Raw genomic sequence first — 15,059 nt, 5'->3', positions numbered from 1 at the left:
TGTGCCGTGATCGTATAGTGGTTAGTACTCTGCGTTGTGGCCGCAGCAACCCCGGTTCGAATCCGGGTCACGGCATCTCTATTTTCCTTCTCTTCAGCGCTAAGTACATTTTGACCCCAACTGTTAACCATGTGAGTGTCGGAGTTAAACAATATTTAAAATGCAAACAATGTAAATAGTGCTAAATATCTAATATTGCACTAAATCACAACAAAGTGTTAATTCTTGGTACCCCTTTAAAAGTCTAATTATAAATTGTAAACGCAACTGCAATATAACAACCATGATTTAATACATTGAACAATGTGATTATCCCAGAAAAAAACACAATAACAAACTTTTGAACTCTAAAGTAAAAATAGAAAAAGATATAATAGTGGAGACAACTTACTAACACAGCCAAAAATCTAATAAAGCAGTAAAGCATCTAGAGGCATTGGCAACTCACATGAACCACAGCCCACAATCTGGCTCTGGTTTATAAGCATTGGACTCTTAAATAGGTGACTCCCTCTCCTCTTCTTATTTATAGGTATCAGATCCACCTTTTCTCTAGGCACAGACTTCCGGCAGGTCATATATGTACATAAAATATATTCATACAATAAAACAGGAAAAATGTGTATAGTGTAAAACCTTAATAAAATTATACCATATAGAATTACACTTGTGCACAGGAGTCTTGAAATTCAGCTCACAGAAATGCCTCTGGTGTCTGCCTGCCTAGAGACAACCCAACCCGCATGGTGCTTCCAAATTTTGGTATATAATATGACTCAAGAATCCAACTTGGAACAATCTCTGAAACACATTTCCCCCCTTAAAAAAGCTTCCTCAGTTAAATTGTGAAACGCATCTCAGAGATTGTTTTGTGATCTCTTTTAGCAGTTATTGTGCAATAGCTTATTTTTTTTTTTTTGTTTAATAAAGTACATTTAAGTTGAATTAGTTCAATTCCAGCTCTGCGGAATTTGTTGGTGCCATATAAGTAGTTAAGGAAATACTTAAGGAAAGGTTAAACTTTTAGTGATAAGATAAAATAATTAAACAACTTTGCAAAACACTTCTTTTGTATCTCAATTTAGTTTTATTATGGATATCTTTTTTTTCCTGTTGAGGCAGATCCCATCAGATCCAAACATGGGCCAGTGGCGCAATGGATAACGCGTCTGACTACGAATCAGAAGATTGTAGGTTCGACTCCTACCTGGCTCGGCCGCTGTGCCGTGATCGTATAGTGGTTAGTACTCTGCGTTATGGCCGCAGCAACCCCGGTTCAAATCCGGGTCACGGCATCTCTATTTTCCTTCTCTTCAGCCCTAAGTACATTTTGACCCCAACTGTTAGCCATGTGAGTGTCGGAGTTAAACAATATTTAAAATGCAAACAATGTAAATAGTGCCAAATATCTAATATTGCACTAAATCACAACAAAGTGTTAATTCTTGGTACCCCTTTAAAAGTCTAATTATAAATTGTAAACGCAACTGCAATATAACAACCATGATTTAATACATTGAACAATGTGATTATCCCAGAAAAAAACACAATAACAAACTTTTGAACTCTAAAGTAAAAATAGAAAAAGATATAATAGTGGAGACAACTTACTAACACAGCCAAAAATCTAATAAAGCAGTAAAGCATCTAGAGGCATTGGCAACTCACATGAACCACAGCCCACAATCTGGCTCTGGTTTATAAGCATTGGACTCTTAAATAGGTGACTCCCTCTCCTCTTCTTATTTATAGGTATCAGATCCACCTTTTCTCTAGGCACAGACTTCCGGCAGGTCATATATGTACATATAATATATTCATACAATAAAACAGGAAAAATGTGTATAGTGTAAAACCTTAATAAAATTATACCATATAGAATTACACTTGTGCACAGGAGTCTTGAAATTCAGCTCACAGAAATGCCTCTGGTGTCTGCCTGCCTAGAGACAACCCAACCCGCATGGTGCTTCCAAATTTTGGTATATAATATGACTCAAGAATCCAACTTGGAACAATCTCTGAAACACATTTCCCCCCTTAAAAAAGCTTCCTCAGTTAAATTGTGAAACGCATCTCAGAGATTGTTTTGTGATCTCTTTTAGCAGTTATTGTGCAATAGCTTATTTTTTTTTTGTTTAATAAAGTACATTTAAGTTGAATTAGTTCAATTCCAGCTCTGCGGAATTTGTTGGTGCCATATAAGTAGTTAAGGAAATACTTAAGGAAAGGTTAAACTTTTAGTGATAAGATAAAATAATTAAACAACTTTGCAAAACACTTCTTTTGTATCTCAATTTAGTTTTATTATGGATATCTTTTTTTTCCTGTTGAGGCAGATCCCAGTAGATCCAAACATGGGTCAGTGGCGCAATGGATAACGCGTCTGACTACGAATCAGAATATTGTAGGTTCGACTCCTACCTGGCTCGGCCGCTGTGCCGTGATCGTATAGTGGTTAGTACTCTGCGTTGTGGCCGCAGCAACCCCGGTTCGAATCCGGGTCACGGCATCTCTATTTTCCTTCTCTTCAGCGCTAAGTACATTTTGACCCCAACTGTTAACCATGTGAGTGTCGGAGTTAAACAATATTTAAAATGCAAACAATGTAAATAGTGCTAAATATCTAATATTGCACTAAATCACAACAAAGTGTTAATTCTTGGTACCCCTTTAAAAGTCTAATTATAAATTGTAAACGCAACTGCAATATAACAACCATGATTTAATACATTGAACAATGTGATTATCCCAGAAAAAAACACAATAACAAACTTTTGAACTCTAAAGTAAAAATAGAAAAAGATATAATAGTGGAGACAACTTACTAACACAGCCACAAATCTAATAAAGCAGTAAAGCATCTAGAGGCATTGGCAACTCACATGAACCACAGCCCACAATCTGGCTCTGGTTTATAAGCATTGGACTCTTAAATAGGTGACTCCCTCTCCTCTTCTTATTTATAGGTATCAGATCCACCTTTTCTCTAGGCACAGACTTCCGGCAGGTCATATATGTACATATAATATATTCATACAATAAAACAGGAAAAATGTGTATAGTGTAAAACCTTAATAAAATTATACCATATAGAATTACACTTGTGCACAGGAGTCTTGAAATTCAGCTCACAGAAATGCCTCTGGTGTCTGCCTGCCTAGAGACAACCCAACCCGCATGGTGCTTCCAAATTTTGGTATATAATATGACTCAAGAATCCAACTTGGAACAATCTCTGAAACACATTTCCCCCCTTAAAAAAGCTTCCTCAGTTAAATTGTGAAACGCATCTCAGAGATTGTTTTGTGATCTCTTTTAGCAGTTATTGTGCAATAGCTTATTTTTTTTTTGTTTAATAAAGTACATTTAAGTTGAATTAGTTCAATTCCAGCTCTGCGGAATTTGTTGGTGCCATATAAGTAGTTAAGGAAATACTTAAGGAAAGGTTAAACTTTTAGTGATAAGATAAAATAATTAAACAACTTTGCAAAACACTTCTTTTGTATCTCAATTTAGTTTTATTATGGATATCTTTTTTTTCCTGTTGAGGCAGATCCCATTAGATGCAAACATGGGCCAGTGGCGCAATGGATAACGCGTCTGACTACGAATCAGAAGATTGTAGGTTCGACTCCTACCTGGCTCGGCCGCTGTGCCGTGATCGTATAGTGGTTAGTACTCTGCGTTGTGGCCGCAGCAACCCCGGTTCGAATCCGGGTCACGGCATCTCTATTTTCCTTCTCTTCAGCGCTAAGTACATTTTGACCCCAACTGTTAACCATGTGAGTGTCGGAGTTAAACAATATTTAAAATGCAAACAATGTAAATAGTGCCAAATATCTAATATTGCACTAAATCACAACAAAGTGTTAATTCTTGGTACCCCTTTAAAAGTCTAATTATAAATTGTAAACGCAACTGCAATATAACAACCATGATTTAATACATTGAACAATGTGATTATCCCAGAAAAAAACACAATAACAAACTTTTGAACTCTAAAGTAAAAATAGAAAAAGATATAATAGTGGAGACAACTTACTAACACAGCCAAAAATCTAATAAAGCAGTAAAGCATCTAGAGGCATTGGCAACTCACATGAACCACAGCCCACAATCTGGCTCTGGTTTATAAGCATTGGACTCTTAAATAGGTGACTCCCTCTCCTCTTCTTATTTATAGGTATCAGATCCACCTTTTCTCTAGGCACAGACTTCCGGCAGGTCATATATGTACATATAATATATTCATACAATAAAACAGGAAAAATGTGTATAGTGTAAAACCTTAATAAAATTATACCATATAGAATTACACTTGTGCACAGGAGTCTTGAAATTCAGCTCACAGAAATGCCTCTGGTGTCTGCCTGCCTAGAGACAACCCAACCCGCATGGTGCTTCCAAATTTTGGTATATAATATGACTCAAGAATCCAACTTGGAACAATCTCTGAAACACATTTCCCCCCTTAAAAAAGCTTCCTCAGTTAAATTGTGAAACGCATCTCAGAGATTGTTTTGTGATCTCTTTTAGCAGTTATTGTGCAATAGCTTATTTTTTTTTTGTTTAATAAAGTACATTTAAGTTGAATTAGTTCAATTCCAGCTCTGCGGAATTTGTTGGTGCCATATAAGTAGTTAAGGAAATACTTAAGGAAAGGTTAAACTTTTAGTGATAAGATAAAATAATTAAACAACTTTGCAAAACACTTCTTTTGTATCTCAATTTAGTTTTATTATGGATATCTTTTTTTTCCTGTTGAGGCAGATCCCAGTAGATCCAAACATGGGTCAGTGGCGCAATGGATAACGCGTCTGACTACGAATCAGAAGATTGTAGGTTCGACTCCTACCTGGCTCGGCCGCTGTGCCGTGATCGTATAGTGGTTAGTACTCTGCGTTGTGGCCGCAGCAACCCCGGTTCGAATCCGGGTCACGGCATCTCTATTTTCCTTCTCTTCAGCGCTAAGTACATTTTGACCCCAACTGTTAACCATGTGAGTGTCGGAGTTAAACAATATTTAAAATGCAAACAATGTAAATAGTGCTAAATATCTAATATTGCACTAAATCACAACAAAGTGTTAATTCTTGGTACCCCTTTAAAAGTCTAATTATAAATTGTAAACGCAACTGCAATATAACAACCATGATTTAATACATTGAACAATGTGATTATCCCAGAAAAAAACACAATAACAAACTTTTGAACTCTAAAGTAAAAATAGAAAAAGATATAATAGTGGAGACAACTTACTAACACAGCCAAAAATCTAATAAAGCAGTAAAGCATCTAGAGGCATTGGCAACTCACATGAACCACAGCCCACAATCTGGCTCTGGTTTATAAGCATTGGACTCTTAAATAGGTGACTCCCTCTCCTCTTCTTATTTATAGGTATCAGATCCACCTTTTCTCTAGGCACAGACTTCCGGCAGGTCATATATGTACATAAAATATATTCATACAATAAAACAGGAAAAATGTGTATAGTGTAAAACCTTAATAAAATTATACCATATAGAATTACACTTGTGCACAGGAGTCTTGAAATTCAGCTCACAGAAATGCCTCTGGTGTCTGCCTGCCTAGAGACAACCCAACCCGCATGGTGCTTCCAAATTTTGGTATATAATATGACTCAAGAATCCAACTTGGAACAATCTCTGAAACACATTTCCCCCCTTAAAAAAGCTTCCTCAGTTAAATTGTGAAACGCATCTCAGAGATTGTTTTGTGATCTCTTTTAGCAGTTATTGTGCAATAGCTTATTTTTTTTTTGTTTAATAAAGTACATTTAAGTTGAATTAGTTCAATTCCAGCTCTGCGGAATTTGTTGGTGCCATATAAGTAGTTAAGGAAATACTTAAGGAAAGGTTAAACTTTTAGTGATAAGATAAAATAATTAAACAACTTTGCAAAACACTTCTTTTGTATCTCAATTTAGTTTTATTATGGATATCTTTTTTTTCCTGTTGAGGCAGATCCCATCATATCCAAACATGGGCCAGTGGCGCAATGGATAACGCGTCTGACTACGAATCAGAAGATTGTAGGTTCGACTCCTACCTGGCTCGGCCGCTGTGCCGTGATCGTATAGTGGTTAGTACTCTGCGTTGTGGCCGCAGCAACCCCGGTTCAAATCCGGGTCACGGCATCTCTATTTTCCTTCTCTTCAGCCCTAAGTACATTTTGACCCCAACTGTTAGCCATGTGAGTGTCGGAGTTAAACAATATTTAAAATGCAAACAATGTAAATAGTGCCAAATATCTAATATTGCACTAAATCACAACAAAGTGTTAATTCTTGGTACCCCTTTAAAAGTCTAATTATAAATTGTAAACGCAACTGCAATATAACAACCATGATTTAATACATTGAACAATGTGATTATCCCAGAAAAAAACACAATAACAAACTTTTGAACTCTAAAGTAAAAATAGAAAAAGATATAATAGTGGAGACAACTTACTAACACAGCCAAAAATCTAATAAAGCAGTAAAGCATCTAGAGGCATTGGCAACTCACATGAACCACAGCCCACAATCTGGCTCTGGTTTATAAGCATTGGACTCTTAAATAGGTGACTCCCTCTCCTCTTCTTATTTATAGGTATCAGATCCACCTTTTCTCTAGGCACAGACTTCCGGCAGGTCATATATGTACATATAATATATTCATACAATAAAACAGGAAAAATGTGTATAGTGTAAAACCTTAATAAAATTATACCATATAGAATTACACTTGTGCACAGGAGTCTTGAAATTCAGCTCACAGAAATGCCTCTGGTGTCTGCCTGCCTAGAGACAACCCAACCCGCATGGTGCTTCCAAATTTTGGTATATAATATGACTCAAGAATCCAACTTGGAACAATCTCTGAAACACATTTCCCCCCTTAAAAAAGCTTCCTCAGTTAAATTGTGAAACGCATCTCAGAGATTGTTTTGTGATCTCTTTTAGCAGTTATTGTGCAATAGCTTATTTTTTTTTTGTTTAATAAAGTACATTTAAGTTGAATTAGTTCAATTCCAGCTCTGCGGAATTTGTTGGTGCCATATAAGTAGTTAAGGAAATACTTAAGGAAAGGTTAAACTTTTAGTGATAAGATAAAATAATTAAACAACTTTGCAAAACACTTCTTTTGTATCTCAATTTAGTTTTATTATGGATATCTTTTTTTTCCTGTTGAGGCAGATCCCAGTAGATCCAAACATGGGTCAGTGGCGCAATGGATAACGCGTCTGACTACGAATCAGAAGATTGTAGGTTCGACTCCTACCTGGCTCCGCCGCTGTGCCGTGATCGTATAGTGGCTAGTACTCTGCGTTGTGGCCGCAGCAACCCCGGTTCGAATCCGGGTCACGGCATCTCTATTTTCCTTCTCTTCAGCGCTAAGTACATTTTGACCCCAACTGTTAACCATGTGAGTGTCGGAGTTAAACAATATTTAAAATGCAAACAATGTAAATAGTGCTAAATATCTAATATTGCACTAAATCACAACAAAGTGTTAATTCTTGGTACCCCTTTAAAAGTCTAATTATAAATTGTAAACGCAACTGCAATATAACAACCATGATTTAATACATTGAACAATGTGATTATCCCAGAAAAAAACACAATAACAAACTTTTGAACTCTAAAGTAAAAATAGAAAAAGATATAATAGTGGAGACAACTTACTAACACAGCCAAAAATCTAATAAAGCAGTAAAGCATCTAGAGGCATTGGCAACTCACATGAACCACAGCCCACAATCCGGCTCTGGTTTATAAGCATTGGACTCTTAAATAGGTGACTCCCTCTCCTCTTCTTATTTATAGGTATCAGATCCACCTTTTCTCTAGGCACAGACTTCCGGCAGGTCATATATGTACATAAAATATATTCATACAATAAAACAGGAAAAATGTGTATAGTGTAAAACCTTAATAAAATTATACCATATAGAATTACACTTGTGCACAGGAGTCTTGAAATTCAGCTCACAGAAATGCCTCTGGTGTCTGCCTGCCTAGAGACAACCCAACCCGCATGGTGCTTCCAAATTTTGGTATATAATATGACTCAAGAATCCAACTTGGAACAATCTCTGAAACACATTTCCCCCCTTAAAAAAGCTTCCTCAGTTAAATTGTGAAACGCATCTCAGAGATTGTTTTGTGATCTCTTTTAGCAGTTATTGTGCAATAGCTTATTTTTTTTTTGTTTAATAAAGTACATTTAAGTTGAATTAGTTCAATTCCAGCTCTGCGGAATTTGTTGGTGCCATATAAGTAGTTAAGGAAATACTTAAGGAAAGGTTAAACTTTTAGTGATAAGATAAAATAATTAAACAACTTTGCAAAACACTTCTTTTGTATCTCAATTTAGTTTTATTATGGATATCTTTTTTTTCCTGTTGAGGCAGATCCCATCAGATCCAAACATGGGCCAGTGGCGCAATGGATAACGCGTCTGACTACGAATCAGAAGATTGTAGGTTCGACTCCTACCTGGCTCGGCCGCTGTGCCGTGATCGTATAGTGGTTAGTACTCTGCGTTGTGGCCGCAGCAAATCCGGGTCACGGCATCTCTATTTTCCTTCTCTTCAGCCCTAAGTACATTTTGACCCCAACTGTTAGCCATGTGAGTGTCGGAGTTAAACAATATTTAAAATGCAAACAATGTAAATAGTGCCAAATATCTAATATTGCACTAAATCACAACAAAGTGTTAATTCTTGGTACCCCTTTAAAAGTCTAATTATAAATTGTAAACGCAACTGCAATATAACAACCATGATTTAATACATTGAACAATGTGATTATCCCAGAAAAAAACACAATAACAAACTTTTGAACTCTAAAGTAAAAATAGAAAAAGATATAATAGTGGAGACAACTTACTAACACAGCCAAAAATCTAATAAAGCAGTAAAGCATCTAGAGGCATTGGCAACTCACATGAACCACAGCCCACAATCTGGCTCTGGTTTATAAGCATTGGACTCTTAAATAGGTGACTCCCTCTCCTCTTCTTATTTATAGGTATCAGATCCACCTTTTCTCTAGGCACAGACTTCCGGCAGGTCATATATGTACATATAATATATTCATACAATAAAACAGGAAAAATGTGTATAGTGTAAAACCTTAATAAAATTATACCATATAGAATTACACTTGTGCACAGGAGTCTTGAAATTCAGCTCACAGAAATGCCTCTGGTGTCTGCCTGCCTAGAGACAACCCAACCCGCATGGTGCTTCCAAATTTTGGTATATAATATGACTCAAGAATCCAACTTGGAACAATCTCTGAAACACATTTCCCCCCTTAAAAAAGCTTCCTCAGTTAAATTGTGAAACGCATCTCAGAGATTGTTTTGTGATCTCTTTTAGCAGTTATTGTGCAATAGCTTATTTTTTTTTTGTTTAATAAAGTACATTTAAGTTGAATTAGTTCAATTCCAGCTCTGCGGAATTTGTTGGTGCCATATAAGTAGTTAAGGAAATACTTAAGGAAAGGTTAAACTTTTAGTGATAAGATAAAATAATTAAACAACTTTGCAAAACACTTCTTTTGTATCTCAATTTAGTTTTATTATGGATATCTTTTTTTTCCTGTTGAGGCAGATCCCAGTAGATCCAAACATGGGTCAGTGGCGCAATGGATAACGCGTCTGACTATGAATCAGAAGATTGTAGGTTCGACTCCTACCTGGCTCGGCCGCTGTGCCGTGATCGTATAGTGGTTAGTACTCTGCGTTGTGGCCGCAGCAACCCCGGTTCGAATCCGGGTCACGGCATCTCTATTTTCCTTCTCTTCAGCGCTAAGTACATTTTGACCCCAACTGTTAACCATGTGAGTGTCGGAGTTAAACAATATTTAAAATGCAAACAATGTAAATAGTGCTAAATATCTAATATTGCACTAAATCACAACAAAGTGTTAATTCTTGGTACCCCTTTAAAAGTCTAATTATAAATTGTAAACGCAACTGCAATATAACAACCATGATTTAATACATTGAACAATGTGATTATCCCAGAAAAAAACACAATAACAAACTTTTGAACTCTAAAGTAAAAATAGAAAAAGATATAATAGTGGAGACAACTTACTAACACAGCCAAAAATCTAATAAAGCAGTAAAGCATCTAGAGGCATTGGCAACTCACATGAACCACAGCCCACAATCTGGCTCTGGTTTATAAGCATTGGACTCTTAAATAGGTGACTCCCTCTCCTCTTCTTATTTATAGGTATCAGATCCACCTTTTCTCTAGGCACAGACTTCCGGCAGGTCATATATGTACATAAAATATATTCATACAATAAAACAGGAAAAATGTGTATAGTGTAAAACCTTAATAAAATTATACCATATAGAATTACACTTGTGCACAGGAGTCTTGAAATTCAGCTCACAGAAATGCCTCTGGTGTCTGCCTGCCTAGAGACAACCCAACCCGCATGGTGCTTCCAAATTTTGGTATATAATATGACTCAAGAATCCAACTTGGAACAATCTCTGAAACACATTTCCCCCCTTAAAAAAGCTTCCTCAGTTAAATTGTGAAACGCATCTCAGAGATTGTTTTGTGATCTCTTTTAGCAGTTATTGTGCAATAGCTTATTTTTTTTTTTGTTTAATAAAGTACATTTAAGTTGAATTAGTTCAATTCCAGCTCTGCGGAATTTGTTGGTGCCATATAAGTAGTTAAGGAAATACTTAAGGAAAGGTTAAACTTTTAGTGATAAGATAAAATAATTAAACAACTTTGCAAAACACTTCTTTTGTATCTCAATTTAGTTTTATTATGGATATCTTTTTTTTCCTGTTGAGGCAGATCCCATCAGATCCAAACATGGGCCAGTGGCGCAATGGATAACGCGTCTGACTACGAATCAGAAGATTGTAGGTTCGACTCCTACCTGGCTCGGCCGCTGTGCCGTGATCGTATAGTGGTTAGTACTCTGCGTTGTGGCCGCAGCAACCCCGGTTCAAATCCGGGTCACGGCATCTCTATTTTCCTTCTCTTCAGCCCTAAGTACATTTTGACCCCAACTGTTAGCCATGTGAGTGTCGGAGTTAAACAATATTTAAAATGCAAACAATGTAAATAGTGCCAAATATCTAATATTGCACTAAATCACAACAAAGTGTTAATTCTTGGTACCCCTTTAAAAGTCTAATTATAAATTGTAAACGCAACTGCAATATAACAACCATGATTTAATACATTGAACAATGTGATTATCCCAGAAAAAAACACAATAACAAACTTTTGAACTCTAAAGTAAAAATAGAAAAAGATATAATAGTGGAGACAACTTACTAACACAGCCAAAAATCTAATAAAGCAGTAAAGCATCTAGAGGCATTGGCAACTCACATGAACCACAGCCCACAATCTGGCTCTGGTTTATAAGCATTGGACTCTTAAATAGGTGACTCCCTCTCCTCTTCTTATTTATAGGTATCAGATCCACCTTTTCTCTAGGCACAGACTTCCGGCAGGTCATATATGTACATATAATATATTCATACAATAAAACAGGAAAAATGTGTATAGTGTAAAACCTTAATAAAATTATACCATATAGAATTACACTTGTGCACAGGAGTCTTGAAATTCAGCTCACAGAAATGCCTCTGGTGTCTGCCTGCCTAGAGACAACCCAACCCGCATGGTGCTTCCAAATTTTGGTATATAATATGACTCAAGAATCCAACTTGGAACAATCTCTGAAACACATTTCCCCCCTTAAAAAAGCTTCCTCAGTTAAATTGTGAAACGCATCTCAGAGATTGTTTTGTGATCTCTTTTAGCAGTTATTGTGCAATAGCTTATTTTTTTTTTTGTTTAATAAAGTACATTTAAGTTGAATTAGTTCAATTCCAGCTTTGCGGAATTTGTTGGTGCCATATAAGTAGTTAAGGAAATACTTAAGGAAAGGTTAAACTTTTAGTGATAAGATAAAATAATTAAACAACTTTGCAAAACACTTCTTTTGTATCTCAATTTAGTTTTATTATGGATATCTTTTTTTTCCTGTTGAGGCAGATCCCAGTAGATCCAAACATGGGTCAGTGGCGCAATGGATAACGCGTCTGACTACGAATCAGAAGATTGTAGGTTCGACTCCTACCTGGCTCGGCCGCTGTGCCGTGATCGTATAGTGGTTAGTACTCTGCGTTGTGGCCGCAGCAACCCCGGTTCGAATCCGGGTCACGGCATCTCTATTTTCCTTCTCTTCAGCGCTAAGTACATTTTGACCCCAACTGTTAACCATGTGAGTGTCGGAGTTAAACAATATTTAAATTGCAAACAATGTAAATAGTGCTAAATATCTAATATTGCACTAAATCACAACAAAGTGTTAATTCTTGGTACCCCTTTAAAAGTCTAATTATAAATTGTAAACGCAACTGCAATATAACAACCATGATTTAATACATTGAACAATGTGATTATCCCAGAAAAAAACACAATAACAAACTTTTGAACTCTAAAGTAAAAATAGAAAAAGATATAATAGTGGAGACAACTTACTAACACAGCCAAAAATCTAATAAAGCAGTAAAGCATCTAGAGGCATTGGCAACTCACATGAACCACAGCCCACAATCTGGCTCTGGTTTATAAGCATTGGACTCTTAAATAGGTGACTCCCTCTCCTCTTCTTATTTATAGGTATCAGATCCACCTTTTCTCTAGGCACAGACTTCCGGCAGGTCATATATGTACATAAAATATATTCATACAATAAAACAGGAAAAATGTGTATAGTGTAAAACCTTAATAAAATTATACCATATAGAATTACACTTGTGCACAGGAGTCTTGAAATTCAGCTCACAGAAATGCCTCTGGTGTCTGCCTGCCTAGAGACAACCCAACCCGCATGGTGCTTCCAAATTTTGGTATATAATATGACTCAAGAATCCAACTTGGAACAATCTCTGAAACACATTTCCCCCCTTAAAAAAGCTTCCTCAGTTAAATTGTGAAACGCATCTCAGAGATTGTTTTGTGATCTCTTTTAGCAGTTATTGTGCAATAGCTTATTTTTTTTTTTGTTTAATAAAGTACATTTAAGTTGAATTAGTTCAATTCCAGCTCTGCGGAATTTGTTGGTGCCATATAAGTAGTTAAGGAAATACTTAAGGAAAGGTTAAACTTTTAGTGATAAGATAAAATAATTAAACAACTTTGCAAAACACTTCTTTTGTATCTCAATTTAGTTTTATTATGGATATCTTTTTTTTCCTGTTGAGGCAGATCCCATCAGATCCAAACATGGGCCAGTGGCGCAATGGATAACGCGTCTGACTACGAATCAGAAGATTGTAGGTTCGACTCCTACCTGGCTCGGCCGCTGTGCCGTGATCGTATAGTGGTTAGTACTCTGCGTTGTGGCCGCAGCAACCCCGGTTCAAATCCGGGTCACGGCATCTCTATTTTCCTTCTCTTCAGCCCTAAGTACATTTTGACCCCAACTGTTAGCCATGTGAGTGTCGGAGTTAAACAATATTTAAAATGCAAACAATGTAAATAGTGCCAAATATCTAATATTGCACTAAATCACAACAAAGTGTTAATTCTTGGTACCCCTTTAAAAGTCTAATTATAAATTGTAAACGCAACTGCAATATAACAACCATGATTTAATACATTGAACAATGTGATTATCCCAGAAAAAAACACAATAACAAACTTTTGAACTCTAAAGTAAAAATAGAAAAAGATATAATAGTGGAGACAACTTACTAACACAGCCAAAAATCTAATAAAGCAGTAAAGCATCTAGAGGCATTGGCAACTCACATGAACCACAGCCCACAATCTGGCTCTGGTTTATAAGCATTGGACTCTTAAATAGGTGACTCCCTCTCCTCTTCTTATTTATAGGTATCAGATCCACCTTTTCTCTAGGCACAGACTTCCGGCAGGTCATATATGTACATATAATATATTCATACAATAAAACAGGAAAAATGTGTATAGTGTAAAACCTTAATAAAATTATACCATATAGAATTACACTTGTGCACAGGAGTCTTGAAATTCAGCTCACAGAAATGCCTCTGGTGTCTGCCTGCCTAGAGACAACCCAACCCGCATGGTGCTTCCAAATTTTGGTATATAATATGACTCAAGAATCCAACTTGGAACAATCTCTGAAACACATTTCCCCCCTTAAAAAAGCTTCCTCAGTTAAATTGTGAAACGCATCTCAGAGATTGTTTTGTGATCTCTTTTAGCAGTTATTGTGCAATAGCTTATTTTTTTTTTGTTTAATAAAGTACATTTAAGTTGAATTAGTTCAATTCCAGCTCTGCGGAATTTGTTGGTGCCATATAAGTAGTTAAGGAAATACTTAAGGAAAGGTTAAACTTTTAGTGATAAGATAAAATAATTAAACAACTTTGCAAAACACTTCTTTTGTATCTCAATTTAGTTTTATTATGGATATCTTTTTTTTCCTGTTGAGGCAGATCCCAGTAGATCCAAACATGGGTCAGTGGCGCAATGGATAACGCGTCTGACTACGAATCAGAAGATTGTAGGTTCGACTCCTACCTGGCTCGGCCGCTGTGCCGTGATCGTATAGTGGTTAGTACTCTGCGTTGTGGCCGCAGCAACCCCGGTTCGAATCCGGGTCACGGCATCTCTATTTTCCTTCTCTTCAGCGCTAAGTACATTTTGACCCCAACTGTTAACCATGTGAGTGTCGGAGTTAAACAATATTTAAAATGCAAACAATGTAAATAGTGCTAAATATCTAATATTGCACTAAATCACAACAAAGTGTTAATTCTTGGTACCCCTTTAAAAGTCTAATTATAAATTGTAAACGCAACTGCAATATAACAACCATGATTTAATACATTGAACAATGTGATTATCCCAGAAAAAAACACAATAACAAACTTTTGAACTCTAAAGTAAAAATAGAAAAAGATATAATAGTGGAGACAACTTACTAACACAGCCAAAAATCTAATAAAGCAGTAAAGCATCTAGAGGCATTGGCAACTCACATGAACCACAGC

The 15,059-nt window shown here is 36.3% G+C and overlaps 24 non-coding genes across 24 annotated transcripts; all 24 read left to right on the top strand.

Moving 5' to 3' along the window:
- The first annotated feature begins 3 nt into the window (after positions 1-3).
- On the top strand, positions 4-75 carry TRNAH-GUG (transfer RNA histidin (anticodon GUG)). The gene has a single exon. It is a non-coding gene; the product is annotated as a tRNA-His (tRNA).
- A 1,067-nt stretch (positions 76-1,142) lies between these two features.
- Positions 1,143-1,215, top strand: TRNAR-ACG (transfer RNA arginine (anticodon ACG)). The gene has a single exon. It is a non-coding gene; the product is annotated as a tRNA-Arg (tRNA).
- An 8-nt stretch (positions 1,216-1,223) lies between these two features.
- TRNAH-AUG (transfer RNA histidin (anticodon AUG)) lies at positions 1,224-1,295 on the top strand. The gene has a single exon. It is a non-coding gene; the product is annotated as a tRNA-His (tRNA).
- Positions 1,296-2,359: 1,064 nt separating this feature from the next.
- On the top strand, positions 2,360-2,432 carry TRNAR-ACG (transfer RNA arginine (anticodon ACG)). Its single transcript has one exon. It is a non-coding gene; the product is annotated as a tRNA-Arg (tRNA).
- Positions 2,433-2,440: 8 nt separating this feature from the next.
- TRNAH-GUG (transfer RNA histidin (anticodon GUG)) lies at positions 2,441-2,512 on the top strand. Its single transcript has one exon. It is a non-coding gene; the product is annotated as a tRNA-His (tRNA).
- Positions 2,513-3,576: 1,064 nt separating this feature from the next.
- Positions 3,577-3,649, top strand: TRNAR-ACG (transfer RNA arginine (anticodon ACG)). The gene has a single exon. It is a non-coding gene; the product is annotated as a tRNA-Arg (tRNA).
- Positions 3,650-3,657: 8 nt separating this feature from the next.
- On the top strand, positions 3,658-3,729 carry TRNAH-GUG (transfer RNA histidin (anticodon GUG)). Its single transcript has one exon. It is a non-coding gene; the product is annotated as a tRNA-His (tRNA).
- Positions 3,730-4,793: 1,064 nt separating this feature from the next.
- TRNAR-ACG (transfer RNA arginine (anticodon ACG)) lies at positions 4,794-4,866 on the top strand. The gene has a single exon. It is a non-coding gene; the product is annotated as a tRNA-Arg (tRNA).
- Positions 4,867-4,874: 8 nt separating this feature from the next.
- TRNAH-GUG (transfer RNA histidin (anticodon GUG)) lies at positions 4,875-4,946 on the top strand. The gene has a single exon. It is a non-coding gene; the product is annotated as a tRNA-His (tRNA).
- Positions 4,947-6,010: 1,064 nt separating this feature from the next.
- TRNAR-ACG (transfer RNA arginine (anticodon ACG)) lies at positions 6,011-6,083 on the top strand. Its single transcript has one exon. It is a non-coding gene; the product is annotated as a tRNA-Arg (tRNA).
- An 8-nt stretch (positions 6,084-6,091) lies between these two features.
- On the top strand, positions 6,092-6,163 carry TRNAH-GUG (transfer RNA histidin (anticodon GUG)). The gene has a single exon. It is a non-coding gene; the product is annotated as a tRNA-His (tRNA).
- A 1,064-nt stretch (positions 6,164-7,227) lies between these two features.
- On the top strand, positions 7,228-7,300 carry TRNAR-ACG (transfer RNA arginine (anticodon ACG)). Its single transcript has one exon. It is a non-coding gene; the product is annotated as a tRNA-Arg (tRNA).
- Positions 7,301-7,308: 8 nt separating this feature from the next.
- On the top strand, positions 7,309-7,380 carry TRNAH-GUG (transfer RNA histidin (anticodon GUG)). Its single transcript has one exon. It is a non-coding gene; the product is annotated as a tRNA-His (tRNA).
- A 1,064-nt stretch (positions 7,381-8,444) lies between these two features.
- Positions 8,445-8,517, top strand: TRNAR-ACG (transfer RNA arginine (anticodon ACG)). The gene has a single exon. It is a non-coding gene; the product is annotated as a tRNA-Arg (tRNA).
- Positions 8,518-9,650: 1,133 nt separating this feature from the next.
- TRNAH-AUG (transfer RNA histidin (anticodon AUG)) lies at positions 9,651-9,723 on the top strand. The gene has a single exon. It is a non-coding gene; the product is annotated as a tRNA-His (tRNA).
- Positions 9,724-9,731: 8 nt separating this feature from the next.
- Positions 9,732-9,803, top strand: TRNAH-GUG (transfer RNA histidin (anticodon GUG)). Its single transcript has one exon. It is a non-coding gene; the product is annotated as a tRNA-His (tRNA).
- A 1,065-nt stretch (positions 9,804-10,868) lies between these two features.
- Positions 10,869-10,941, top strand: TRNAR-ACG (transfer RNA arginine (anticodon ACG)). Its single transcript has one exon. It is a non-coding gene; the product is annotated as a tRNA-Arg (tRNA).
- An 8-nt stretch (positions 10,942-10,949) lies between these two features.
- On the top strand, positions 10,950-11,021 carry TRNAH-GUG (transfer RNA histidin (anticodon GUG)). The gene has a single exon. It is a non-coding gene; the product is annotated as a tRNA-His (tRNA).
- Positions 11,022-12,086: 1,065 nt separating this feature from the next.
- TRNAR-ACG (transfer RNA arginine (anticodon ACG)) lies at positions 12,087-12,159 on the top strand. Its single transcript has one exon. It is a non-coding gene; the product is annotated as a tRNA-Arg (tRNA).
- Positions 12,160-12,167: 8 nt separating this feature from the next.
- TRNAH-GUG (transfer RNA histidin (anticodon GUG)) lies at positions 12,168-12,239 on the top strand. The gene has a single exon. It is a non-coding gene; the product is annotated as a tRNA-His (tRNA).
- A 1,065-nt stretch (positions 12,240-13,304) lies between these two features.
- On the top strand, positions 13,305-13,377 carry TRNAR-ACG (transfer RNA arginine (anticodon ACG)). The gene has a single exon. It is a non-coding gene; the product is annotated as a tRNA-Arg (tRNA).
- Positions 13,378-13,385: 8 nt separating this feature from the next.
- On the top strand, positions 13,386-13,457 carry TRNAH-GUG (transfer RNA histidin (anticodon GUG)). Its single transcript has one exon. It is a non-coding gene; the product is annotated as a tRNA-His (tRNA).
- Positions 13,458-14,521: 1,064 nt separating this feature from the next.
- On the top strand, positions 14,522-14,594 carry TRNAR-ACG (transfer RNA arginine (anticodon ACG)). The gene has a single exon. It is a non-coding gene; the product is annotated as a tRNA-Arg (tRNA).
- Positions 14,595-14,602: 8 nt separating this feature from the next.
- On the top strand, positions 14,603-14,674 carry TRNAH-GUG (transfer RNA histidin (anticodon GUG)). The gene has a single exon. It is a non-coding gene; the product is annotated as a tRNA-His (tRNA).
- Positions 14,675-15,059: the final 385 nt, after the last annotated feature.

The sequence above is a fragment of the Pelobates fuscus genome, chromosome 3 (assembly GCF_036172605.1).
Source record: "Pelobates fuscus isolate aPelFus1 chromosome 3, aPelFus1.pri, whole genome shotgun sequence".
NCBI lineage: Eukaryota > Metazoa > Chordata > Amphibia > Anura > Pelobatidae > Pelobates > Pelobates fuscus.
Note: the sequence above shows the minus strand (reverse complement) of the source record. Positions and strands in the feature narration are given on the sequence as shown.